Raw genomic sequence first — 14445 nt, 5'->3', positions numbered from 1 at the left:
GGTACAATCTGAGATAACAAGGTGTAGAGCTGGATGAACACAGCAGGCCGAGCAGCATCAGAGGAGCAGGAAGGCTGACTTTTCGGGCCTAGACCCTTCTTCAGAAATTCCATTTCAGATTCTCCAGCATCTGCAGTTCCTACTATCTCTGTCAGGTACAATCAGCAGGATCAAGTGAATCCCTAGATGCAATCTACATTTTTCAGTTGTGAGCAGTCATGCCACACAACATTTTGATCTCAATAAAACTGAAGTTATAACATTCAGTATTAAGTTTAATTATTTAGTGTCTATACATATCTTGAAGAAATTGCCTCTTCACAGGCTATGTTATTGAACCAGTATGATCTTGCTCAAAACTGAAAGGTAACAGACACTTAACTGTTACAAATAAAAGCAAAATACTGCAGGTGCTGGAGAAACTTAGCAGGTCTGACCGCAAAAAAGTTAATATTTCTGAAAAGTTTCTTTGAAATTGAAACATTAACTGTTTCTTTCTCCACAGTGCTGTCAGACCTGCTGAGTTTCTCTAGCACTTTACACTTTTGAATGTCACAGCCATTAGTTTAATGAAAGAATATCCAATAAAGTCTTGTCACACAAGCGCAGACCTCCTCGGACAACAGATTATCAATACATATTAAACATCCTAACATATTGTCTCCAATAGTCAAACATCCACACGACATGTCCAGCAACTTCTGTTCTTGTTCCTGATTTACAGCATCCACAGTTGTTTCAGTTCAGATGACATCAGCTTGAGCTATGAAATCCATCCAGCAGTACAATTATATTATTTTCTTTTAAAAGGTGGTAGATTTTGAACTGCTTGATATCAAAGGTAAACGTAAGTATCTTTAATAGTTGCAATGCGAAGGGCAAAGTTTGAGAACCATGCTGTAGGCGTCTCGGTTACAAACAAGCTGAAGGCATAGCTCCAAAATTTGGGGGTAAAGAAAGGGGAATTGTGAAGGAGGCCAGATTCAGAAGAACAGAGGTCAGGATTGACAAAATCATGAAACAAATTAAATGCAAGGTTGAGAATTTTCAATCTGAGGCACTAAGAAGGCCAGTGTAAAGGATGGAGACAAACAGGACAGAATGCTATGCAAGTAAGACAGGTTACAACAGCAATATTTTGGTGAGACAAAGTTCCGAGAGGGTGGAAGCTGGGAGGCCTGTCAGAAAGAATTGAAGAAATGGAGTCTGAAGGGGACAATGATTTCAGGAACACAGTCTGACAGAGGTTGGAAGGTAGAAGTAAGCTACCTGGGTAGTGAAGAGAAAACAGATCACTTAACTCATATTGTATATGTTGTCATGGTTGATAACCCCATACCTGCAAATTATGCATCAAGGAGCCATGACAGGATACAGAGGAGAAGGGATCCAAACCCTGGAAAATATTAAGTAGGATATAGGAATTGGATGAGAATCAATGCTGAAGACATTCAGTTTTATATTTGGATAGGTGAGTATATAACTAAGGGCAGACCCAATCTGGTCAAAGGAGAAACACTGCTTGGTCAACCACCTCAACAGCAGCAGATTGAGACTGATGAGGAACATTACATCAGATATTGGAAAAGACAAATCAATGGCTCACAAATACAGAATAATTTCCCACCATTAGAAAGTGATTTGTTAAGTTCATGAGTTGTTTAAAATTCTGATGTTTTGGAGAATCTAATCAAAAATACTTAGCTTATAAGTGTTGAGTAAGCACCACGACAACAGTTAAAACTCTGACACAGGCATGTTATACAGAACACAGCTCCAGACTTCCCAAAACATCTTTGGGCTGACTGTGCAAAGTGTCACAAGAAGAGAGATAAATAAATCTAATGATACATATGCACTGGAAGCTCTCCAAACACATACACCAGTCTTCCAAACACAGGATTTGTCTCAATTCATTCATTCTGTGTCCCTAACCAACTCTCTACCCATCTATTTTAGTGATGCGAACCAGCATTAACCTTTCCTGTCTGGTTCCGACCAACTACATATCCAAAAAAGTCACTACTACTATCAAGAACAAGGTGGAAAACAGGGTAAGGGGAAGGCATATCTCCTACAGTAATAGTGGGAACTGCCGTCGCTGGAGAGTCTGAGATAACAAGGTGTAGAGCTGGATGAACACAGCAGGCCAAGCAGCGTCAGAGGAGCAGGAAAGCTGACGTTTCGGGCCTAGACCCTTCTGGTTATCTCCTACAGTAAGTTACTTGTTCACTACCATTCGAACTCCATATTGATATCTGCTCAGTGTAAATTCACATTAAACGCAAAATCAGAAATTCAACTGCAGAGAAGAGCTATGAGGAATTAATCAACCTATTAAATGTAATGAGTTTGAGTAAAGATTTTGTACAATGTCATTTTCTATTCCAGACAGGGTAGAAAGCTTGAAAAACTATGAGCTTATCATTCAATCAAACCGCACTTGAGAGGATTAGAACATACCACAGCTCCCAACAGTCCTTAAAAAGACTGAAAAACGAATGAGAGAGAGAGTAATAGATTCACATCAACCAGTAGAAATCAGTCACACCCTCGAATGGGGGGGGGATGGTGGAGGTGGATGTTGGGCACTGTCAAAGATTAGGAGAGACATGAACCAAAAATTCAGAGTTGTCACGAAGTTGGGTAGAGATTCATGAATTGGAAGGCAGGAACTTAGAATTTGTTGGTAAAAAGGATTGTGAGGAAAAAAGTGCCATGGTCCCTTTAAGAGCTTGTGCCTTGTCTGTGCTTGGAAGTTTATAAATGCAGGTACACAGAGTGCCTGAACGGAAATATTTTGTATAGAACAACCATGCAGCATTTTAACCAAGACAACAAGTATGAATTTGGCCAATTAATTTAAACCAAGCACCTAAATACAGAAAGCTGATAGAATTTAAAAACTGATGGTGTTGACAATCTGAAGCTAATCACATTATAAGAATTTGATTATGTCATTGCAGGTATACAAGATGAGCACATTTGGAAAATCCAGATGATCAATCTGCCACCTGCCAGAGTTAGCACCATTCAGCACTTTGATTAAATGGATGGGCTTTCTCTTAAGATATTGTAGCTCAAAGTCCTCATTGAAAAAATTACATACAAAACATCCCTGACTGCAGAATTAGTCGAAGAAAGGCACTTGTGAAGACAGCAGAGATGACAGAATATTCCAGAAGACAGTCTGTGTGAACTTGTAGAGATGAAGTTATAATTCGTTGTTCTCTTAAGTGGAACTTGTGCTTATTTGAACAGTTTTCCAGTAGAATTTAGACCAGTTTAGGAAGCAGTTAGTCGTCTTAGGGGAAATTGTTCGGTTTGATGGTAATTCTGTTAATTTGTTCATTGTTGGGTTAAATAGTGAAATTATTTCTTGTTACTTGTAAAGGGGATATCAGGGATTTTCTTTCTTTTAACCACTCAATAGATTACAAGGGGAAAGGCGAGCTTCTCTGGGTGTTTGAGGTAATTATTAAAAGGGAACCCCTAATCACATCATAACAGATTCAGGCTTGTGTTTTAGTTCAACTATCAGAGGGGTTCAGCTATTCCCCCTCCATAACAGAGTAAAATCCTTTGACTAATTATGCTGACCTACAGAGGGGTGTTTTAGTGAGTGGTACTGCTGAATACCTCAATGAAAATGCCTTTGGACCTATCAATTCTATAGAGGGCATTAGTGAGGCCATGAGTAGTAAGGGAATAGTCCACAATACAGACACTGATCAATTGTGGGGCAGGATGCGTTTTATTTATTTGCTTTCATGCACCCCCCCCCCCCCCACACATACACACACACACACACACACACACACGTCTGATGAGAGAACTAAATTAGTGGCTCAAATTAAACATTTTTGTCTGATTTCCCTGCTACCAGAAGCTAAGTGAACAATAGCTGGAACTTGCAGCTAGTCTCCAGTGCCAGGGTTTGAAAGCACAAGATGGGGTTGAGACTTTGTAAAAAGCAACTTGTTTATAATGATAGCAGTACATATTTTCAACTAGGGCAACTCCTTGCTTATTCCATCCCGTTTCTATACCACAGGGAAAATTTAATATCAATGAATGTACTACGTACACACAAAGTGTGATATGATAGCACTGGGGGGGTGCAAAGGAGATTTATCAGGGTATTGCCTAATTGGAGTTTTAGTTATGAAGAGAAACTGAATAGACTGGGGTCATCTTCCTCAGACTGAGAGGGGGAGACTTGATTGAGACAGTCTACCCAGAGGGTGGTGGGAATCCTGAATTCATTGCCTGTAAGGATAGTACAGGCAAAAATCTTCATAGCATTTAAGTAGTATTTATATGGTCATTTGTGATGCCAAGGTACATGAGCCTACAGGCCAGGTGCTGGAAAATGGGATTAGAATAATTAGATGGTTGTTTTGACCAGCACAGAACTGAGGGGCTGAAGGGCTTTTTTCTGCAGACCTCTAAAATTAGCTGTCATTTCAGCAAATGCAGATGCAATATGAAAAGCCATCTTAACGGTAAACTATATTTCATGAACCAGCTTGAATTTTTCAATGAGATAACATATGCTTGATGAGGGCAATGCTGTTGATGTGGTGCATATTGACTATTATGTGGCATTTGATAAATCACCAAAAGACTTTCCAACAAAGTTGAAGTCAATGGAATTTTAGGGACTGCAGCAGTACAGATATTGGCTGAGTGTCAGGATACAATACAGTGCGTTTTTTTCCAGACTACAGGAAATTTATAGTGAGGCTCCCCAGGGGTCAGCACTGTCAAGACTGTTCATGCACTGGTTTCACTTAGTAACCCTTCAACTCTGTTACAAATTCTGAATTGAAGTACCACTCCAGATCATGAGGACCAAAATCAAGATTGGTAGTCCAAGACAGTTGACACTGTTAGGGCTGCACCGTTAAAGATGCCTTCAAATCAGCATAAAAACCATGCTACCCGACAAAGGATACTAACAGGATTACAGACACCATTGGGTCAACATCGTACATCAATACCAAAGGATTTCTCCACATCTTTAGTGCAATGATTTTTTCCTCCATCAACGATGGGAACATCTTAATTAGGTGCATTCTTTCTAGCAAAATTGACTGACATTTCTACCAGAAAGCAGTTGGTTTCATACTCTAGAGGGTGCATGTCAAGGTTAATCTTTTTACCACACAGTTTTGTACAACTAGTAGCTGACCACACACCTTTCCTCTCTTTTCTAAGCTTTCTCCCGCTCGTACCATTATCTCTCCGTCAATTAGTTACAGACACCAGAGGAATACAGTGTAAGCAATGAAAAAAGCTACACAATATGGTAGAGATTAGTATGCTTCAAAAGCAATAGATTTTCAATAATGTGCTCATGTTGGCTCGTACACTGAAGCATAATTCATGTTCTTAACTCACAGCCACATCCAGCCTTGGGAGGTAGAAATCTCTCATGGTTTTTACCTGTTGAGCCTCCTTTGACTTCCACCAGAAGAAAATTTAATATTTTAGGAAAGAAACTCATGTCTAATACTAACAGCATAACATGGCCCTGAGGCAGTTTCATGACAGTCTCCCCACTACAGAATGTGCTACGGCACTTCATCTCAAAAAACACCTCCATACCTAATTGGCAAGAGGCAGATTTAAACTACTCAATAAATGCTGGGCAACAGATTTTTGTATGATAAAAATCAAGAACTTGCACCTCACGTTGTCATAAATCAATGAAGGTCTTTTTCAAAGCGCACTCACTGTTATGAAACATTATGGGAAGATAACTTCACATGGCAAGGTCTTTTATAAACAGCAAATCAGAACTGAGAATGTAACTATTTTGATGCTAAGTTGGGAAGAATGGCATGGGGTTGGGGAGGTGGGGAGGGGAACTCCCCGCACTTCTCCGAAAGCATCATGACGACATAGATCTTAACATCTTAAAAAGATAATGCTGTGCACTCAAACACCAGCAGAAATCATGATTTAAGTCTCACAGTTTTGATATTAGGTAGTTACAACATTAGAGCTAGAAATGCTTTCCTCCTCTGTCTGCAATATCAGCTTGTGTCAGGAGTGGATGCAAACCATTCTGAAGCAGTGACAAATACAGACTGTAAAGTTCAGGTCAAGAGAAGTCATTTTTAAAAGGCAACATGTTGACTAAGGGCAAAGTTTAAACCTTCCAAGAAGGAACAGCAAAATCACCCAAGTGAAACCAACAGGCTAAATTTGTCACTTCAAACTACTCCAACTACAGGGTAGGACCAAAATTCTGTCCTTGCCTAATCCAGACTCAGTTCATTAACCTAAAAATACCAACAACTGAAGGATGGCACTTGGTGGATAAGAAGCCTAAATCGTTTGACGATTTCAATTTTTTTGTTATTAGTATTCAACTGAAACCCACAGTTTAAGCTCCGAAGTTGCAAAACCCTGTTCAAGGGAGGCAATGTCTTCACTTCGTTGCAGATGGGCTTAATTAATGGGTCAGCTGAAACTGGTTCCTCTGTAACTGGGTTAAATGAGCATTGTTAAGAGAATAGAAATCTACTGAGATACTAGGAACTGCAGATGCTGGAGAATCTAAGATAACAAGATGTAGAGCTGGACGAACACAGCAGGCCAAGCAGCATCAGAGGAGCAGGAAAGTCCAGGCCCCAAGAAGACCTTCCACATCAAGCAGCTGTTCCCGTTGTGGCCTCCTCTACATCGGGGAAACCAAGTGGAGGCTTGGGGACCGCTTTGCGGAACACCTACGCTCAGTTCGCACTAAACAACTGCACCTCCCAGTCGCGAACCATTTCAACTCCCCCTCCCATTCTTCAGATGACATGTCCATCCTGGGCCTCCTGCAGTGCCACAACAATGCCATATTCCACTTGGGAACCCTGCAGCCCAATGGTATCAATGTGGACTTCACAAGCTTCAAAATCTCCCCTCCCCCGACCTCATCCCAAAACCAGCCCAGCTTGTTCCCGCCTCCCTAACTTGTCCTTCCTCCCACCTCAAGCCCCACCTCCATCTCCTACCTACTAGCCTCATCCCGCCCCCTTGACCTGTCTGTCCTCCCTGGACTGACCTATCCCCTCCCTAACTCCCCACCGACACTCACCTTTACTGGCTCCATCCCCGCCTCTTTGACGTGTCTGTCTCCTCTCCACCTATCTTCTCCATCCATCTTCTATCCACCTCCCTCTCTCTCCCTATTTATTTCAGAACCCCCTTCCCCTCCCCTATTTCTGAAGAAGGGTCTGGGCCCGAAATGTCAACTTTCCTGCTCGGCCTGCTGCGTTCATCCAGCTCTACACCTCGTTATTCTCCAGCATCTGCAGTTCCTACTATCTCTGGTCCTATAAAAGGCAAGTTTGGAGAATTGAAAATGGAAAATGAGATGTCAGATACAGTGTCCATGTATTTTCCAACAGTATTTACCATGCAAGGTACACAAGCAGCAACAGATCAGGAAATGGAAAGGAGGAAGAATTCTTAAAGCTATAATCACCAGTGAAGAACTGAGTAAACTGATGGTGTGAACGGCGGCTAAATGCCCAGGTACTGAAGAACTACATTCTAGTCTCTTAAAAGAAAGTGAGAAAATTGATATTCGTTTTAATTTTGAGGGTAAACTTGCAAGTAATATCCAAACAAGCAGCAAAAGCTACATAAATAAACCAATAAATAAACAAAATAGGGAAGAGAAAGGCCAAAGTTACAATGTGACCCTTAGGGAAGCTATGCAACTCTGTTTGATCATATCATGTGTTTCTAAATGCTCTACTACATTCCTTATAACAGATTAATATTTCCTAATATCAGATGTAAAGCTAACTGGCCGACAGTTATCAGTATTTGTCTCCCATACCCTCAAAATAAAGGTGCTGCATCAACAGTTTTTCAATCCCGCAGGACAAAGATTTCAAAGGCAGTTAGATGTTGACTGTAAGGACTTCAGCAAAGCGTTCGACAAGGTTCTGCATGGTAGACTGGTTAGTAAGGTTAAATCACATGGGATCCAGGGGAGCTAGCTTATTGCATACAAAATTGGCCTGAAGGTAGGAGATAGAAGGCGGTGGTAGAAGATTGTTTTTTGGAGGCCCGTGACTAGTGGTATGCCACAGGATCGGTGCTGGGTCTGTTGATTTTCATCATTTGTATCAATGATTCGGATGTGAATATAGGAGGCATGGTTAGCAAGTTCACAGATTACACCAAAATAGGTGGTGTGGTGGACAGAAGGTTATCTCAGAGTACAACAGGACCTTGATCAGAGGGGCCAACAGGCCGAGGAGTGGCAAATGGAGTTTAATTTGGACAAATGAAAAGTGCTGCATCTTTGAAAGGCAAATCAGGGCAAGACTTACACAGTTAATGGTAGCACCTTGGGGAGTGTTGTGGAACAAAGAATTTGGGGTGCGGGTGCATTGTTCCTTGAAAGTGGAGTCTTAGGTAGACAGTGGTGAAGGAGTTTGGGATGCTTGAATATTTACCTATTTATAGGAGTTGACACATCAAATTGTGGCTGTACAGGACATTGGTGAGCATACTTAGAATACTGTGTGCAGTTTTGGTCACCCTTCTATAGGGCAGATGCTGTTTAATCTTTTTCTGTACCATCTCAAGTTTATGAGGATGATGCCAGGATTGGAGGGTTTAAGTTTAGGGAGACATCGAATAGGCTGGGGCTATTTTCCCTGGAGCCTTGGCGACTGAGGGTTGACCTTATAGGAGAGGTTTATAACATCACGATAAGCATGGATGGGTGAACAGCCAAGGTCTTTTTCCTAGGGTGGGGGCATCCCAAAAGGAGAACATAGGTTTCAGGTGAAAGGGGAAAGATTTAAAAAGACCCTGACGGGTAACATTTTCATGCAGAGGATGGCACATGTATGGAATGAGCTGCTGGATGAAGTGGAGGAGTGGGTATAATTACAACATTTAAGGGGCATCTGGATGGGTATAGGAAAGGTTTAGAGGAACATGGGACAATGCTGGCAAATGGAACTAGGTCAGATTGGGATGTCTGGTTGGTGCAGATGAGTTGAACCAAAGAGTCCACTTCCCTGCTCTATGATTTTTCCAAAATCTAAGGATTCTTGGAAAATTACTACTTGTGTATCACTATCTCCATAGCTACTTTGTTTAACACGCTAGGATCCATCCCATTAGGTCCAAAGGGCTTAATGATCTTTAGCCTCAATATAGTTTCCCTAGTACATTTTCTCTAGTGGTAGAGATTGTATTTATTTCCTCACCTCCTTTTGCCCCTTGATTGAATTTTTGAAATGCTACTAGTGTCTTCCTCTATGGAGACGGGTCAAAGCATTTATTCAACTCAAGAGTAAAAACAAAGAACTGTGGATTATTCAGACACTTTAAATTTATTCAACACCTCTGCTATTTCCTGTTTCGCCATTGTTACTTCACCAGCATTGCAAGGATTTGAGTCTACAATCAGATAAGTCATAAATTTTATTAAATGGCTGAAGCAGGCTCAAAGGGCTGAATGGCCTACTCCTGCTCCATGTTCCACATCCCCATTTAATATAATTCACTACACTAAAAATATCTGTCTAATCCAAACTCAACTCATTCACTCAGATAATTAAACTCCTCAAACTTTACATATAGATAATCTTAGAACAGTGTGTATCCTTGGCAGATAGTAGATGACCCAACTGTAACAACTACAACAAGTACCATACATGTAATTTCTGTTTTGTACAGATCTCTCAAAACTCTCGCTGATAGCCTCTAGTGATGCTGAAATACCGCAGGCTGTGCAAAAGGAACCACAAGGTTGATCTTTTGCTGAGACCAGATTAGGAAAGCTCAAGCCTATTAGCCTGGAGGAGAGGTATCAGAGGTGACTTATAGAGCTCAACAAGAGATTGAAATAGGTAAATATGGAAAAGTCACTTTCAACTCAATTGAGAGCAAAGACTACAATCACATGTTCAAGCTAGGAAATGACAGATTTAAAATTGATGTCAGGAAATTCTGAATTACACAAAATAAAATGTCTGGAATAAACTCCCAGAAAGAACACTGAAGGCTGAGCACCTTTAAGAACAATTTGACATTGAAGTGCAGCCTTTAAGTTATCGCTGGATGCTAGTGTTGGACTGAGTGGACTAGGTCAGAAGACACAGGTCACAAGGTTATAGTCCAACAAGTTTATTTGAAATCACAAGCTTTCAGAGCACTGCTGCTTCATCATCCTTTGCTGCTCACTTTGCCTGCTGAAGAAGCAGCACTTCGAAAGCTTGTGATTTCATATAAACCTGTTGGACTATAACTGGTTTCATGTGACTTCTGACTTTATCCAATATTCAGCACTGGGGTGAGAAGTAGTTTCCTTTAATTATCAAGGAACTGTTCGAGTCTAAGCATTGGTGGCATTTATTGACCCCAAAATAAGCTCCCAACTGCACTTTTATATCATTCTGTCCCCCTATACATCTTGTGCTCACCAACCTATACCAGACTCCCAGTCAAGCGATCTCTCAATTTTAAAAATTCTCATCCTGCTTACAAATTTCTCCATGGTCTTGCCCCTCATATCTCTGCAGTGTCCTCTAGTCCCACAGCCACACAAATATCTGTACTGTACTCTTTTTTTACCCCCCATCTTCAGCATCTCAATTTCAATGGCTCAACCATTAGTGCCCACAGCTTCAGATGCCTGGGCCCTCTTACCCCATCTTCCCTCTCAAGATCCCTTTTGTCAGTTATGACACTCCTTAAACCATTTTTTGACTAAGGCTTGGTCATTCATACCATTATCGCATGCCATCTGGTATCAATTACATTAAAAAAATGTTAAAGGCTTAATTGTTATTAACCTTGCTCCAAGACAAACAAGGAAAGTCATAGCCAGTCTGGCTTTCCCCTCCGTATTTATCCCTGTCTCCTCCCAATCATCCATCCCCCATTGCACTCTCTCCAATCAACACACTGCTCTAACCAGCTCCACTGTTAGCCATCAAATTATCAGTCCAGTGTCTTCCCCCTACCCCAATCACGCTCTCCCACCTCCTGACCGCCCTCCCTCCACCCCACTCACCCTTCCCGCTCCCCCTCCAGTCACAACCTCCCACCCCTCCCTAACACCTTTCAGACTCCCTGGCCTACCTCAGGGACACCTCCCTCTTTCTCCATCCTCCTGCCGCCATTAGAGTCGCCGGAGGGGGAAAGACAAGGCTGTCTCCTCTCCCTCCCCTCATGCAGGGATTTAAACCATGCCCCTCCCTACACTGTCGCCGTGGCAACGGGCCGTCCCTGCCCGAGCGAGACTGGTCCTCGACCCCACGTGATGTCCTCTCCATGCCCGGCTCCTGGCCGACCGTCTGACGGTGATGGTGTATCTATCTCTCTCTCTCTCTCTCTATCCTGGTCCCAGCTGTCAATCCCCGGTTCCCCGTTCCTATTTGCCCAGTCCCCAGCCTCTATCGGTCGGACTCCTACACACCCGGTATTAGTCACCGACCGATCCTGATACCGACCCCCACTCCTACCTGCCAGGATCTCAATCCCGTTCCCTCCGCCACTACTGCTGCTGCTCGGGCCCTGACAGCAGGGGCGGGGCTCCACGGCCTTGACGTCAACGGGTCCAGCCCAAACACCAATCAGAGCTCCTCCCCCCGCCTCGTTTCCCGCATCTAACCATTCATAACCGGGTCTCCATCTGATGGACATAGATAACGTCCAATCCACAATGGACAAAGGACAGCCAATGGGAGCGGGACACCACCCATGCGGCGTTTTCGCCAATAGTAATCAGGAAACGTCATGATTGACATACATCTCCAGCCATTCCAGTGCGGGCAACTGAGAGGCTGCTGTTGTGGTGCTGATGTTGGAGAGAGGAGCGTAAAGGGAGGGAGATGGGAGAGAGAGAGAGAGAGAGAGAGAGATAGAGATAGAGGAGAGAGATAGAGGAGAGAGACAGGGAGGAGAGATGGGGAGGTGGGTCAAGAGAGACAGGGAGAGACATAGCTATAAGGAGAAGGGGAGAAGGAGAGTTAGAGGGAGAGACATGGTGGAGAAATGCAGGTGTGAAAGAGAGGGGTTAGTGGGAGAGGGCGGGGTGGAAGGCATTGAGAGACCGAGTAAAAATGGGGTGCGAGGAAAGAAGGAGGATAGAGAGAAAGGAACGGGGATCGTGACAAGATTTCATATACCACAATGACAAATGGTGAAAGCTAAATTCCATCAAAATGTGGAATAAAAGAAAAACTAGCCGAAAGGCGAGAGTGTAAAACTATCTATTGTCATAAGAATCTATTTGGTTCATTCATGTACTGTGGGAATGGAAATCTACCATCCTTTCCTCACGTGACTCCGGACTGTCAGAAAAGAGGGCCAGAAAAATGAGGGGGAGGCGATGGTCTAGTGGTATTATTGCTGGACTGTTAACCCAGAGACTCAGATAATGTTCTGGGGGACCCAGGTTCAAATCCTGCCACAGCAGAATTCAATAAATATCTGGAACTAAAGAGTCTAATGATGACCATGTGTTCATTCTCGATTGTTAAGAAAACCCATCTGGTTCACCAGTGTCCTTTAAGAAAGGAAACTGTCATCTGTACCTGGTCTGGCCTAGATGTGACTCCAGACCCACAGCAATGTGGCTGTCTCCTAACTGCCCTTTGGACAGTTAGGGATGGGCAATAAATGCTGGCCAGCAATGCCCTCATCCTGTGAATGAATAAAGACGTTAAACAAAGGGATAGGCAATAAATGATAGTCTAGGCATTGACACCCACATCCTGTTAATGAATAATACAACTGTTCTCAGTGACTAGGAGATAGCCATAACTGCAGAGTAAATACAGTGTGGAGCGGGAGGAACACAGCTGGTCAGGCAGCATCAGAGGAGCAGGAAAATCGACATTTCGTGTCGGGACCCTTCATCAGGACTGTTCTCTGACAATTCTCATAATTCCTTTGATTTTGAGTGGTGTTCTTGTGCCATGCTGTTCTTTGTGAGGAAAGTTGTAGGTTCATTCTCATCCACCAAGGGGTCGTTTCAGATAATGAGTGGTAATAGTGACTCAGTAGTTAATACTGCTGCCTCACAGTGCCAGGGACCCAGTTTCAATTCCAGCCTCGGGTGTGGAGTCTTCACATTCTCCCTGTGTCTGTGTGGGTTTCCTGCAGGTGCTCCAGTTTCTTTCCACAGTCCAAAGATGTGCAGATTAGCTGGATTGGCCATACTAAATTGTGCATTGCATCTAGGGTGGGAAATGCAGGGATAGGATAGGGGGTGGGTCAGTGTGGACTTGATGGGCCAAATGGCCTGCTTAATCACTGTAGGGATAATACAGTAACACTCACCCTGGTACCAAGTTTGATATCAGTTGAAGATCGTTAGCACGTATGATCTAAAATAATATCTGGTTCAGATTTCTTGAGAATAGTTTTATTGCATCATTCAAAAGTGGTATATCATCGTAGAAGGGAATGCATTCTAACAGAGGTATGTCTTGTTCATCCGGGTTTTCTTCCAAAGATGCTCTTTTGTGTAAGGTGTTAACCACTTTGTACAAGTAAGCACTATTAGTTATCTGACTCACAGGTTGTTTTTAACTTTGCACATTCTCTGAAATTGGCCCACTTTCTTACAAAAGTTGCATTGGTATGATTAAAGCAGATATTGTTTTATCTGTGTCATGATTTAACTCTGCATCTCAAACTGTGAGATCTAGCATCAAAGTATTTAAGTACCTTTGTGCTGGACTATCATGTGATGTTTCGGTGTTTTTGTACTTTAGAAAGTTGACAACGTCTGATGAGCTTCTTGAACGAGGTTGACTTTCTGTTCCTGTTCATCACTTGTGCTGTTTTCAGATTTAAGCTGCAACTATGACCTGGATAGTTCTTTCTAATGTGAGTTCCTTTTTTGATTGTAATGTATCTGAAAGAAACGAATCAGAAACTCTGACGACAATTCTGTCTCAATCAGTACTAGTTGTAAATAACAATAAAATTCACAAAAATCATTAACAAAATAGTCAACAGGTATTCCTGGCAGCTGCATTTTTCTAGTAAATCTGCAATGTTATCAAAGGTAACTGCTGCTTCTTTTCCACTTTGTCATTTTAAAACATGATCTGCTATTGGACCTAGGGAATAAAAAAGTACCTATTTGGTACTATTCTTTTTTGGCCTTCTTCTAGAATCCTAAAGTAACTCTGTACCTCACAAATTGCTTCTTTCATGCATCCAGTTTGGTTTCCTCTCTGAAGTACAGTGATTGATTTGTGACAGATATTATGATTATGATTTGTCCAGAAAGAAGTGGCAGGCCAATTTAATATGTATTTTGGTTCTGTTTTTACAACGGAGGACTTAAATAAAGTTTCAAAAATGTTGAGAAACACATGATCCAGTGAGAGGGAAGATCTGAAGGAAATCAGTATTAGGAGGGAAATGGAGTTGGGGAAATTAATGGGATTAAAT

General features: G+C 42.3%; 1 protein-coding gene across 1 annotated transcript in view; it reads right to left on the bottom strand.

Moving 5' to 3' along the window:
* Nucleotides 1-11611, bottom strand: part of LOC109912220 (EVI5-like protein) — a 255491-nt gene extending 243880 nt beyond the window's left edge. The window contains exon 1 of the mRNA XM_048617851.1: nucleotides 11499-11611. The gene's annotated coding sequence lies outside the window, so the exon portion shown is untranslated. The remainder of the gene's footprint in view (nucleotides 1-11498) is intronic.
* Between the last annotated feature and the right edge of the window lie 2834 nt (nucleotides 11612-14445).

Source organism: Rhincodon typus, chromosome 38 (genome assembly GCF_021869965.1).
Source record: "Rhincodon typus isolate 14 chromosome 38, sRhiTyp1.1, whole genome shotgun sequence".
NCBI classification, from domain to species: Eukaryota; Metazoa; Chordata; class Chondrichthyes; order Orectolobiformes; family Rhincodontidae; genus Rhincodon; species Rhincodon typus.
The sequence above is the reverse complement of the archived record's forward strand: the minus strand, read 5'-3'. Positions and strand labels throughout refer to the sequence as shown.